Raw genomic sequence first — 14,988 nt, forward strand, 5'->3', positions numbered from 1 at the left:
CTCAGTGTCTCATGATGTGGTCCTTTCCAGAGGGCTGCGTGAGAGGCAGGTGGGCTAATCTCATGTCATGGAAGTTAGCTTCCCCCCAGAGCGAGACAGAATGGGAGAGAAGGAAAGGAGGATAGAGGAACCAAAATATGTTTTATGACCTAGATTTGCAAGTCATGTTATAACTTCTGTATTCAGTTGGTCACACAGATCAACCATGGGGATGGAGGGAGCTACATAAGAGCGTGAACACCACGAGTCAGGAATCTTTGGATCACCCTGAAGGCTGTCTACCATAGTGTCGTTAAAGGTAAGGTATGTGTTCCTTCTTATTTTGAGCTTCTAGTATTTGTTAATGCTCTAAGCAGTTATGTGAGACAAAGCTGAGAAAATCAAATTCTATACAAAAGGTTCTCCACAGTGTAGCTAAGCCCCAATTTATTTGTATTCTTCATTCTCATTAGGGAGAAAGAAAAAAAAAACAAAAGGAATCATTTCTTAAGACTAAAAACATTTATGACAATATTTACTGAGAATTCTGTTCTCTAACCTGCTAGGAGTGTTTTTGGATTGTTTGAAAACAATTTAGAGAACATGGCCTGAAATGGAAACATTGCTGTCTTATTCATATTCATTGCAAAAATAATTACAGATTATTGTTGGCAAACTCATCTTTTTTTTAAACAAACTATAAATGAGGCAATGTAAACTATGTGGTATAAAATGAATTTTTGTATTGACCAGTTGTGCTATTGCTTTCCAGCTCTACTCATGGTGGAGCTGTTGGTTAAATCCCATCTTTAACATGTCCAAGAAAATATGGATACTGTTTACATAATTATTAAAGAGAAAGTCACATCCCTTATGCTGTTTTTCCCAATGTAAATTTTGATGATTTGATTTTAGCAGTAGATGAAAGCATTGACTTTAGGTAAGATATTCATAGTTTGGCCTTTTTCAGTCTGGCCTTTTCCTAGGCATGTATCTTTATATGCTCTAATAGGCAGTTCCCTCATCTATAAAGTAGAAATAATAGTGCATACATCATAGGGGGTTGTAAGATACATAAGGCTTATAGTGAAGACACAATAAATAGAAATATTATTAGCTAAATGTTCTTTAAATACTTATTAGATTGAGTGAATGTATTTGGCTTTGGTGATTATTACCAGACCTTCCTTTAAGGCTATTTCTTGTGTGCATGTGTGTATGCATGTGCATGTATTTAAAAAGAAGACATTAAGGCATTAAGATGAGCTAGGATTAAGACAGCATGTCTCTTCTGTGGGAAAAGTTCTTTTAACAATTTGAGTTATGTTAATAATAGGCAAATAACTAGAAAACAACAATCTATCCATTTATCCATCCAGCCAATCATTTAACCAATATTTACAAAGTATCCATCATGTGGTGAGCGCTAAAAATGCAAAGAATATTTTTTCCTGCCTTCCAGGATTTCACAAACTAGTTAATATTTTTATTAAAGTGAGATATAAACAAATAATCAAAGCAATGTATCAGTTTTTGTATTTGTAACATATCTGCTGCAAGCTACACATAACACTAGTTGCTTGCACAGGAAGGAAGAAGCACTTAACTGTGCAGGAGATGCTTCCTGAGGGGATTGATGCTTCATTTGGATTTTGAAAGATAACAAATAGTTCCCTGGTTGGCTAAAGTAAAGACTAGGGGTGTTGGGAGGAGAGACAGAATTTTCTGGGCAGAGGCGATAGCCAATGAGAAGACAAGAAGGAATGGAAGAGGATGGTATCTTCTGAAGAACCTTTGTAGTTTACAATGTCAGGACTGTGGAGCGCTTCTAGGGTTGCAGTCAAGGCAAAGCCAGAGAAGCAAACAGGCCAGATCATGAATGAGCTCACATCCCATGAGAAGGAATGTGAACTTTACCTTGTAGACATGATCATGTTAGCACTTCCATCCTGGTGGCTGCATAGAAGATATAATGTAGGGACCTGGCAGCAAGCCACTACAAGCATCCAGAGAGTCATGACAAGGGGCTGAACTAAGAGGTTGTAGATATAGCAGAAAGAAAATATATCTGACTGGACTTTTAGGGGGTGGGGAGGGGAATGATGGTAAGGAGAATGGAGGGAGAACTGGGTTTTGGTGTGGGGTACAGGAGTATGGTAGTGTCAGTTCCTGAGAAGGAAACATAGAAAAAAGAGTAGGTGTAAGTAGCAGCATATGTACAGCATTGACCTGGCTCTTTTTTTTTTAAAGATTTTATTTATTTATTCATGAGAGACACACACACAGAGAGAGGCAGAGACACAGACAGAGGGAGAAGCAGGCTCCACGCAGGGAACCTGATGTAGGACTCCGTCCCTGGACTCCAAGGATCACACCCTGAGCTGAAGGCAGGTGCTAAACCACTGAGCCACCCAGGTGTCCTATCACATTCATCTTTTATGCCAGTTACATCAAACAATATGCAGTGTTGTGGTTTCATGAATACATCATGCTATTCCAACTTTAGTGTGTTCACATCTGTCTTTACTGAATTTTCTTCTTTTCATATCTAATTAAAATTCTACTCAATCATTACTTCCTCCAGGAAACCTGCCTGGAATCCTGTCCTTTTTGGATAACTTCGTATGCACTGCTCTTACGTTGAAGGGCATGACCAACTTTATATCATTCTAGGACAATATAAGTTTCCCTTGCTATCCAAAAGTAGAGCATCTTTATGAAACATTTTGAAAGCTTAAGTGGTATAAAGTGAAGAAGCAACTGCCATTAATTTTTGGAAAAATTCTTGAGTGTTCCCAGACCCCAAAATTAACCTCTCTTAGGCTTTTCTGATACCTTAGGACACATATTGCTTAGGATTCACAAAAACGATCAAGATAAAGCACAGAGTTTAATCAACATTTTTTATGAACCCTGATGGAGTTCATAGCTGAGGGGGCTTGATGCTGAGATGCTGAAGTGTAGTTCTTGGGAGAAGCAACATGGTGGAACCACTCTTGCCACTCAGGTGTGGGTGAAAGCTGCCTCTGTAATGGCTCTCTGCAAAACAAACACTGAACGCTGTTTTTTTGCTTTTTGCATTTTTTTATAAAAGCAAAAATCTTCTTGAGATTTCTTTCAGTTAGTGAAAATAGGTACTAATGTAGGGCTTTCCTAAAAAGTGAAATGGGGTAAATACAAACTTTTGAAAAGTGGGAGTTACCTATATTTATAAATATATATTGTGAATTTAATGTTTTATGTAAATAAATTTACTTGTTGACCACTGACAATATGCCATATAAATGATTTACCTGCAAATATTAATGGAAGTAAACTGTACTTACCTTTCAGACCCACTTTCTTCAATCAACAATTTTTCATGAACATTTTTTATGTTACTAAATACATGGCTTCACTCTTCTGTAAAGCTACATGGTATTTTGTTTATTTATGCATTTATTGTATCCAGTGGTTTTCTAAATAGTACTGATTTCCCTGTCCTTCAATATTTAAATTTACTTCTCTTTCCTTTCCTACAGATTATAAAATCCTTGCTAGTAGGGGGCAACTTTTGTTGGGAGACAGTTCTGCATGGATTGCTTGTTTTCTATACACATTGGGAGTGATGGCACTGTCAGCCTTGATCCTGGCCTATTTTTTTAAGGATGTTTGTATAGCGAACTCCCTTGGAAGATAGAATGTCTCCCTCTGGAGCACAGGGCAGGTCTGATGACTGATTATAGAAAGGGTATAGCCCCCTCCTGAGTGAAGGTCAGGCAGATTGGCTTGCAGCCACTATAAAAGATTTGGGTTTCTTAGGCTCGAAGTTTCTGGACTATGATACAAAGCGCATGGAACTTGAGGAGTGAGTGGAAGTGATGTAAACAGAATACTCAAGCTTCTCACTGTGCTGTGAGTAGCAAAGTCCATTGTCTCTGACAAAGTAGGATAGTGTCCTCTCCCAGTGTTCATGGCACTGGCAGGATGGGTTGTCAGTGTGCAATTAGGGTTAAATCTCAGACCATCCACAGTTTTTCTCTCAGCACTTACTGTTATAACTATTGTTTTTTTTTTTTATTTATGATAGTCATACAGAGAGAGAGAGAGGCAGAGACATAGGCAGAGGGAGAAGCAGGCTCCATGCACCGGGAGCCTGACGTGGGATTCGATCCCGGGTCTCCAGGATCGCGCCCTGGGCCAAAGGCAGGCGCCAAACCGCTGCGCCACCCAGGGATCCCACTGTTATAACTATTGTTAACAAAACTGTTTACTAAGCGCTTACTATGTGCTAAATATTACATGTATCTTTTCTTTCAGTTGTCATACAACCATGAATAGAATGTTATTTCCCCATTTTTTAAATGAACAAACCAGGAGATATAACTTGCCAAAGTCGCATCATCAGAAAATGACTGAGTTAGAAGTCAAACCCAGGTTTACCGTTGCATGTCATTACAGAATAGAATAATGTATAAATCATACTAGAAACTTCAATAATGTAACTGATCTAATTTATTAACCCAAATGAGTGAATATTTTGGCTTAAAGAAAATAAACACAGGAGAGGGGCGATATTTTTGAGTAAGGAGGCCTTCCTGTTCAGGGTCCACTTCTGGGTTCTCTGTTCTGTTCCATTGATCTATATGTCTGTTTTTGTGCCAGTACCACACTGTCTTGATGAACACAGCTTTGTAGTACAACCTGAAATCTGGCATTGTGATGCCCCCAGATATGGTTTTCTTTTTTAAAATTCCCCTGGCTGTTTGGGGTCTTTTCTGATTCCACACAAATCTTAAAATAATTTGTTCTAAGTCTCTGAAGAAAGTCCATGGTATTTTGATAGGGATTGCATTATACGTGTAAATTGCCCTGGGTAACATTGACATTTTCACAATATTAATTCTGCCAATCCATGAGCATGGAATATTTTTCCATCTCTTTGTGTCTTCCTCAATTTCTTTCAGAAGTGTTCTATAGTTTTTAGGGTATATTTTGAGAACCATTTGAATGGTAAATGGTTCTCCAACCTTTTATTTTCAGGTTGTAGGTGTCCTTCTGTCTAAAATGAGTCTCTTGTAGACAGCAAATAGATGGGTCCTGCTTTTTTATCCAGTCTGAAACCCTGCGCCTTTTGATGGGGTCATTAAGCCCATTCACGTTCAGAGTTACTATTGACAGATATGAGTTTAGTGTCATCATGATATCTATTTAGTCCTTGTTTTTGTGGATTGTTCCACTGAACTTCTTCTTAAAGGGGAGTTTTAAGAGTCCCCCTTAAAATTTCTTGCAGAGCTGGTTTGGAGGTCACATATTCTTTCAGTTCCTGCCTGTCTTGGAAGCTCTTTATCTCTCCTTCCATTTTGAATGAGAGCCTTGCTGGATAAAGTATTCTTGGTTGCATGTTCTTCTCATTTAGGACCCTGAATATATCCTGCCAGCCCTTTCTGGCCTGCCACGTCTCTGTGGAGAGGTCTGCTGTTACCCTAATATTCCTCCCCATGAAAGTCAGGGACTTCTTGTCTCTTGCTGCTTTAAGGATCTTCTCTTTATCTTTGGAATTTGCAAGCTTCACTATTAGATGTCGAGGTGTTGAACGGTTTTTATTGATTTTAGGGGGGGATCTCTCTATTTCCTGGATCTGAATGCCTGTTTCCCTTCCCAGATTGGGAAAGTTTTCAGCTAGGATTTGTTCAAATACATATTCTGGCCCTCTGTCCCTTTCGGCGCCCTCGGGAACCCCAATTAAACGTAGGTTTTTCTTCCTTAGAGTGTCATTTATTTGCCTTAATCTGTCTTCATGGTTCTTTAATTGTTTATCTCTTTTTTCCTCAGTTTCCCTCTTTGCCATCAACTTGTCTTCTATGTCACTCACTCGTTCTTCCACCTCGTTAACCCTCGTCGTTAGGACTTCTAGTTTGGATTGCATCTCATTCAATTGATTTTTAATTTCTGCCTGATTGGATCTAAATTCTGCAGTCATGAAGTCTCGTGAGTCCTTAATGCTTTTTTCTAGAGCCACCAGTAGCTGTAGAATAGTGCTTCTGAATTGGCTTTCTGACATTGAAGTGTAATCCAGATTCTGTAACTCTGTGGGAGAGAGGGCTGTTTCTGATTCTTTCTTTTGAGCTGAGGTTTTCCTTCTAGTCATTTTGCTCAGTGCAGAGTGGCCAAAAACAAGTTGTATTGGAACACGGGGGAGTATCACTGGTCCGTCTAGCTGGTCTTCTGGGGGAGGGGCCTGCTGTGCTGATTCTCAGGTGTTAGCACTTGGGGGAGCTGCTCTGCCCCTGCCTGCTGCAGGGCTCAGCGGGGGTTGTTCACCCCGTGGGGCCCCGGGAGGATCAGCCGCAGTTGCTATGGCAACTCTGGAAGCCTGGATTCAGCCTCCGCAGGAACAACGGGGCTCGGGGCTCTCGGTTCTCCGTCTGCAGGGCCTGGAGGCTCCGGGGCGGGGCCGCTGATCTGCTCAGCTCGGGGCAGGAGCGTCCTCGCTGTCCTGGGCCCTCCCGGCCTCTGCCTGTCCCAGGGGGAGGCGGGATCCTGGGCTGTGTCCCGGCGCCCTGTGCTCCGGGGCCTGCGCTGTTGGATTCGCGCTCCCGCCCCGCAGCTCCCTCCCTGGAGCCGCTCCCGAGCCCCTCCGAGCTGCTCCGGTCGGTCCCGCCGTGCGCGCTGCAGCCCTTAGGGAGCTCGGAGCACTCTCCTGCGCTCGCAGGTGTCTGTTAGTGTCCCAGGGAGCCCGAGGGCATCCCCGCCCTCCTGGGTCCTGCTCCAACTCCCTGCGAGCCCCTTTCCGCCCGCCCGGGAAGGTTGGTGCAGCTCCTGCTCCTCCGGGACGGGGCCCTCACACTTCTTAAATTAGATGACAGGAGACAAATCCTTACTATGGTTGTTCAGCTTGGCTGAAGGAATAGAATATACGTGTTGGACGTAATCGTGTTTTCAAAGATCTTGTAGTTTTGTTTGGGAGGTGACATTGGCCCAGAGGAAGCAATTAGTAGGTAAAACAGTATTTAATTAAGCTCTGCATTGAATAGTTCAGGCAATAAGCAAATTACAAGTTGAGGGAGAAGAGAGATCAATGAAAGATTCATTCAGGAGAGACTTAAGAAGGAGGCAGCATTTGAGGAGAGCCTGGAGGAAGGGAAAGTTAGTTCCAGGTTGGGTCAAAAAGCTGAAGAAAAAAAAAAATCAGGAGAAAGTAACACACCTGATATGTGCTCCTGAAAAAAAAAGTACTTTCTGTGTCTGCTTTTCTGCATATATGAGAAGAACCATTTGCAGTTTTGTATCTTTTAAAAAACCACAACATACAACCACTGGAAAAAAAATTCAAAATATACTCACACAAAGAAACAAAACCCACCATGATATTTTCTCATTTGCACTTAACTCAGAGTTTGGGGGCCTCTTTTCCTGGTGTGGATGTTGCCACAGGCTCCTGACATTCTTAACTTGATTGGATCCCTGCAGTGCAGTCTACTTCAGACTACCTTTTTTAGACCACTTGAAAGTTTTTCGATTTATTCAGCAGAATATATCAGCCTGTCAGCTTTGGAGAGCTGGTGCCTGCAGAAGATATATCTTTCCTCTGCAGGTGGCACTGGCTGCCAATTTTTCTTTGGGGTGAGCTCTTGTTCCAAAGAAGCCCTCTGTGGCTTGAGCACCAGTTACATTTGAGTGGATCTCCTTTTCTGTCTACCGCTTTATCTGGGTAATGGCTATACCTGCTGTGTGTGAGTGGAGAGAGGAGCCTATTGTGTTATTTCTTTACCTTGTGATTAGCAAATTACTTTTTGCTTAAACTGGGTCATCCTATCTCTTTTTTTCTTGCCTGAGCAATTTATCTGCCTCTATCATTTCCTAGATGTTGATATCAATGTCACTTTGCTTCAGATGGTGTCCCTTGAGTCCTTGAAGTTCCTGTTATCTGTCTTCTCTTTGATTATTCACCATCCACTGTGCAGAATCGCTTCGCTCTCCTCCTGCTGTCCATCCTCATCACATAAGCAATCTGGTTCAGCTGAACTGCCATGAGCCTTCTCCTCTGGGCTTCAGTGAGGAAGCAGAAAGATTTCCTCTGGGATTGTCAGAGACCTCTAGAAGGTGCCTCCACTTACTCTCGATAGCACACGATTGAGCCTGAAAGTAAAACATACCCACTGCTGTCAGTTTTACTCACTGAACTTTATAAGGTGACACTGACATCAGAAGTAATAATGGATGAAGGAAAGTACCTCTCTTTTGTTTTTGGGTTTTCCTCTTCCAACCTTTCTCTGTCCTTTCTGAATGTCAATTTCCTTTTTTTTTCTCCCTTCTGTGTAGAAGTTACCAGGAAGATTAGTTCATTAAAAAAATTTTTTTTTGTTCAATGAATTAAACTATGGATCATTGACCTACAAAAATGACAGAAAGAAGAGACACAGTAGAAAATATGAAGTAACCCATAGAGTATATATATATATACTATTGGGATATGTTTTACTGTTTTCATACTTACTCTGAATACGAGTGTGCATTATATTTTTGGAATACACACCAAGCTAAAAATAATAAGTCCCACACTGAAGATTTGACTCAGAGCTTAAAAGTTCTAAATATCCCTTTTATCTTCCTTTCTTCAGCACATTTCTCCATTGCCCAACTCAGACTAAATAAGGAACTACTCCTGAGGTCTAAAAAAAAAAAAAAAAAACCCAAACCAAGACAAAACAAAACTACAGCAACTTGAGCTGCAATACAATTAGGTTCTCCTCTCTGGTTCTGATTTAAGAAAGCCACATTTATTTAATCCCAGATTAAAATATGCCCTGAGGAACTATGGAAGTAGTAGCAGGAAACTATCTCTGTACTAACTTTACTGGCTATGCTTGAAATTATGGCCCAATCCATCATACCTGGGGTAGAGTGAAGGAGTTTTCACTAACATTAGTACCTCTAAGGAAGGTTGAGGTAACGGTTGCCATTACCTGACAGAAGAAAAAAGATAGTATAACTAGAAGGTCAAGCACTTCAACTCCAGAAATAGCAAAAAATGCTTGTGATTATCATAGAATACCAAACTAGACACCTACGAACCACTTGTCACCCAAACAAAAGTCTCATGCTTTTATAGAAGTTAAAATATTCTCAGTGAGTTGACCTGTTCACTTTACTATGAGTTTCCCTAAGGGTAAATCTTTAGTAGAAATAATTTGACTGAGGGTTCCTACTCCAAGGGTGGCAAAAACCTAGCTTTCCCTTGCATATGAAAGCTGCCTTTTCTTATTTCCTGTAATTTTAAAAGATATTTTAAAAATGTTCCTGAGATCAGACTTTATGTGCAACATGTCACAAGAGAGTGAATATTTATGATCAAATTGCTCTTCTAAAATGTATCATAAAATCAGGTTTATAGTAGATGTTCTTCAGACCATTAGCCACCATAATTCTCTAGTCCTTTTCTTAGCTGTTTTATTAATAGTGTACAATCCTCATCACTACTAACTGGTACTTGTTAAATACAGAGTCACCTGCTAAAAGCCAGAATCTCCTCCTGCTCCCTGTTTTACAAAACACCTATAATAAATAACCACAAGACTCATCTATCTAGGATTATTGAGGGCACTCCCTCCTAGGAACAGGGGAAAGATGCTCAACAGTCTCTTCAGGACTTTTCCATTACTAGAACTTAATAAGCCTCAAAATTTGGCTTGGAGTTATAATTCATTGGGTAAACAAAATTTTTTAATGAAATAATCTTCCGGTAACTTACTGTACAGAAGGAAAAAAAAGGAAATTGATATTCAGAAAGGATAGAGAAGGGTTGGAAGAGGAAAACCTAGAAACAATAGAGAGGCACTTTCCTTCATCCATTATTACTTCTGATGTTAGTGTCACTTTATAAAGTTCAGTGAGTAAAACTGACAGCAGTGGGTATATTTTGCTTTCATTAAGACTGCCAGGTCTTAATTTCTCCTAATTTTCTTTCTTATGAAAAAAATAAACAGAATTTTAATATTTTCTTCTCAAATCAAATGGATTGCCTGAGTACCCTCTGGTAGGAGTGGGGAACACCATCTTGGAGACCATTTTTGATAATGTGATGAATTGATAATATAAAAAAAAGCTGTCTATTTAAGGTGAGTTTTGCTTTATTTTATAGTAATGAATGTAAAGACAAATGTCATACTCAAAAAAGTAGCTACAACTCCTGACAACTATTTAAAATCTCCTCATTTAACTCCACTACTGTATGAATTCCATTAAGGACAAGTTTTTAGGGAAGAGAAGTCCAGCAATTAAGTTCCAATTAAGCTGTTTAAAGTACAGGTTAACTCACATATGCATTTGCTGAGGAATAGTGTTAAACCCATTATGTAACATCTATGAGAAATGCTATCAGTCTCTTAGAGATCTAATGTGTTCAGGTAAAATAAAATACCCCAGAACTGAACTTGTGAGCTACAAAATGGTTCTAATGAAGATACAGATACAAATGCTCTGAGACTGTTGGAGAGCTGAAACATTTACTAATATAATTGATCTTAAAAGACTGTAAGAAAAACGGACATAAAAGAGATTAAAAGTGTTATTTTGGAGAGAACACATAAAACAAAACTTCTGATTACTTCTCCTTAATTTTAGATTGCTAAAGGGACTTGTTTCTTACATAAGTTTGGAAATCACTATTCTACATAGCTATAGCATTAGAACTAATTTCTTTGTAAGTAGTTTCTTAAAACCTCAGGGTATAATATATTTAACTCTGGGAAAGATAGTAATAGCTTTCCTTAATCCGGGGGTAAACATGATACAGTCTGTTTTCTGTATTTTTTTCCTCTAAATATTTTATACTTGCCTTCTAAATTTTGAAGCATAAGCCATAGTAGAAGGAGTGACTATATGTTATAGAGACAACAAAAGTTCCTCCTAATATTATTTGCAGGAACAGTTGATGTTAAAACCATCTTCAGATTATGGCTTAGGAATTTTTGAGATGTATCTGAACTATGCAAGTTTATTTGTTCAAAAGAGGCTAGCATGAGGAGGTATAACTTAAGATAGAAGTCTTTTAAATTTTTATCCTAAGCCTCTTTTTGTATCATTGTGTAAAACCAGCAAGTGTATTTGGGAATAGGTACAATGAAGACTTTTTCTCATCCTCAAAAGCTTTTTGATAATAACATCCTCTTCTTTCTGACTTATTTTGTGAGGTTTAGCCATTAAAAACGTTGGATATATTCCATTCACATATCATATATCCCTTGGACATCAAGAGGATTTTGAATTCTCTAACAGTGTGAGAACCACATATTTTGTTTTTGTCAAAGTGCTATTCAGCTTTTGTTCCTTTAGCATTTTAGAAAATGTAAATCAAAATTTATTAATGCTTACTCTGACCTTCCTACAGATGAAAGTAAGGCAATAAAAAAATCCCCCCAATCAATTCCAATTATTGTTGTGAAAGTACTGTGTGAACTACAGTAGGAAGTTTCCGAAAATTAAGCCTTAATTAATAGGTTTATATTGATTATTGATCAGTAGCAAAACTTTAGAAGTGTCCATGAATCCTCATTCCAGAAATTGCTGGAAATGTGGGGGAGATTAAAAGTGAAAGTATTACAGAGGATTCTCATTGTCTATCTCTAATATTTCTTCTCTGTAGTTTATAACCCCTAGAGACTCCAATTTTAATGATAAAAAATAGTAGTTGCCAAGCATAGTTGACCATTAGAATTACAGCAAGTAGGGAATAAGATCCCCAGCTCCAGCTTCTGTCTCAGTGATCTACTGGTGAGAGTTGGGAGGGCAGGAATCAATATTTTAAAACTCTCCCCATGTAATTCTGGTAATAAGCCATATTTGTATTTAACTATAGAGGTGGTCATATTTCCTACTTTAGCAACTAGAAAGGGAAGAAAAAAACAACTTCATGAATTTAGAGGGGCAAAATTTCAAGCAATTATAGTGTCAATACATGTAATAGAAGACATTTGCTTCAATAGGCCTGCTGCTTATTGCAGTATTCCTGGCAGAAATACTATGGCTTTGTTCCCAGGTAACAACACCTGATAGTCTTAATGAAGGAGAATAAGAAGACAGCCGCAGCCCCTCAGAAAAAGAAGTAAAGGAAAACACCACCCCCTTCCCTTTCTGATCTTAGTGGGTTATGGGCAGGAAGACAGGGGGGAGAGATGGGAGAGTCAGTCAACAGGATGTCTGATTCCCTCCCTCCCGTCCTTTAAACTTTGATGTGGAGGAGCTTTACTTTGGTTTGGCCAAATAGCGTGGGAAGCCCAGGGATATTGAAGTGTATGGCCAGCTTCTCTGAATTTATTAGGAAGACTACAAGAACTGAGGAGAAAATCAGCCTTCAGCTTAATGCCACAGCATAGCATAACAAATGGGGGATCGCGTGAATCAAAGAGAAAACAGTTAGATGTGTAAAAGGAAGTAAAATTCAGGTATTGGGACTCCCACAATAGAAATTATGTGAAATTCTAAAATGAGATCCTAGATTACCATATACTGAATTTACAAAAGAGATGGAAAATATCACATTTTACATCTCATGGGCCCCTCATCTACATCAAGATCAGGAAAAAGGTAGGGAAAGTGTATATAAAGAGATTATTGAGGAGGAAAGAGACACACATATGTGAGTATGCATGCACGTGTCTGGGAAGGGTGAGATGTTTCTATGTCCTTTGCTTAAGGCTCAGTTTGGGAGGTGGCTTTAATGGGACTACTCAGAGTTTGAAATGCATTCCTAGCTTTGGGTTTTGTAAATAGACTTCAATTTTAATGATAAAAAATAGTAGTTGCCAAGCATAGTTGACCCTCAGAATTACAGCAAGTAGGGAATAAGATCCCCAGCTCCAGCTTCAGAAATTCTGTGTCAGTGATCTGCTGGTGAGAGTTGGGAGGGCAGGAATCAGTATGTCTATTGACAGCAGGGTAGAGGTGGCAGTGTGAGAACTGGCTAACCCTCCCTAGAGTTTGTTGGGACAAAGGATATATGTTCCTGGTGGTAGCCCATATGGAACAAGATCTTGCCCAGGGTTGGAAAGATAAGGGATCTTTTAGTGAGAGTCCAAATTGAATGAGACACTGAAAGTTAGGGGCTCAAGAATGACATCAGTCCATGGGACAGAGATGGAGGTTCTCAGTAAAGGAAATCCCCAAGGGGCACATGTACTCCCCTGTAGAGTCAGTGTTAAACATCTTTCCCAGAAGACTTCCTCACCAGACAACAAACAATGGAGCCTGCTACTGCTTTTAATAATTTCTTCCTCTGGGCCCAACCCTGAGAGTTCTAAATTTTCCTTACTAAGCTTGTGGAAGAAAAGGAGTAAGATTAAACAAGGAAAGAGAAGGATCTCAACCCTCCTTTCCCACTGCAAGCGGGCAGCTCAGGCCCTAGGAAAAGGGAGGAGAGGAGATGCTAGTTAAAGTCATGTTTTGAGTTTTGATTACTATATAGAATAGCTTAAATTTACCAAATTAGAAAGTTTCATGAGTTGCAACGACTGAAGTTTTCTTTCTAAGTGCAGGGGAGAAGAAGATTTTCTTAGTCTAAAAAATGTTTAAAGAAAAAGATTTTTAAAAAGTTGTGTTTTGATCACATTGGATTTGTTCAATATCCCAGTTTCAGATAAACTGGTTACCAAAGAGACCTGGAAACATCTGTGTGCCCTGGGGAGAGCTGTGGAGGTATAGAGTGGTAGAGTGGAGATAGTAGCATTCAGATACTATATGATTAGAGGCAAATGGGTGAGTTCAAGGACTTCAGTGATTAGAGTCAGCAAGTCATCACTCACACCAAAAAATAAAAATGAATGTGATTAAATATTTAATTGAGTAGTGCAATCCTGGCTCCCTTTCCCAATCTCTAATGCCTTGTATGTTACACCCCTCCTCATTCACCTGATGCCATCTTGAAGAGGAGGAGGGGAGGGATGAATGGAACATGGAAGATTTGTTGGAGTCATAAAAACAGAGGCTGAATTACATAGAGAGCCTAGGTTATCAGGGGGTTAATTGTATTGGACTAAATTTTAGTTTTTACATGCTAAATAATTACCGGTAGTTGTGGTGTTAGTGACAATGGGAGTGAAGAGTGGGTGTTATGAAACAGATCAGAACAAAGTAGATGGTAAAGAGTTAGCATAGTGTGATGAATTTTTTGCTTTTCTCCATTTCTGGTTCATTTTTCTTGTATTGTCTTATTTGAGGAAGAAGCTGCCAGGCAGTGGTAGAAACTCAATGCTTATTACTTTCACTGATTTTACAACAGTGTTAGGAATTTACATCACTGTGTTTCTTTCTTTCTTTTTTAAAATATTTTATTTATTTATTCATGAGAGACAAAGAGAGTGAAAGAGGCAGAGACACAGGCAGAGGGAGAAGCAGGCTCCATGCAGGGAGGACTGGGTCCCCAGGATCACCCCAGGATCATGCCAGGATCATGCCCTGAGCTGAAGGTGGCGCTAAACCGCTGAGCCACCAGGGCTGCCCCATCACTGTGTTTCTTGGGGAAGAGGAGAAAGAATCCACATGAAGGAGAAGAAAGACTGTATAGGCAAGAATGGAGGAGAAGTCATAGAGTTTTTGTTTTTGTTTTTAATACTAAGCAGTCAAAAATAATCAATGGTTCCTTTGAATTAGCTCTGTTTGGACTGGGTCAAGGACGACGTGTATTTAGCTTTCACCATCACATGTCTTTTCAGAGAGAGAAAAATAGAAATATATTATCATATGGAAAATAGTTTTCCTTGATTTTATAAGAATGGAGGCAAAGGCATTGATTTGCAAAAATACATAGTATTGTTAAATCATTTGTATTTAGCACTTCCATTTTCATAGTTTTTCTTTTTCTTTCTTTTTTTTTTTCTGAAGGGAAAGAAAAGGACTGAAAAGCCTCAATCCACAAAAAAAGGTGACTACTGAACTTCTTGGGTTTCCTGAGAGAACCACAGGGATTCAAATACTCTGAATGACCTCAGAAGTGCAAGCTACCTTGTAGATGGCTGTAGGATGGCAGGATGT

This window comes from Nyctereutes procyonoides, unplaced genomic scaffold, assembly GCF_905146905.1.
Source record: "Nyctereutes procyonoides isolate TBG_1078 unplaced genomic scaffold, NYPRO_anot_genome, whole genome shotgun sequence".
Lineage (NCBI taxonomy): Eukaryota > Metazoa > Chordata > Mammalia > Carnivora > Canidae > Nyctereutes > Nyctereutes procyonoides.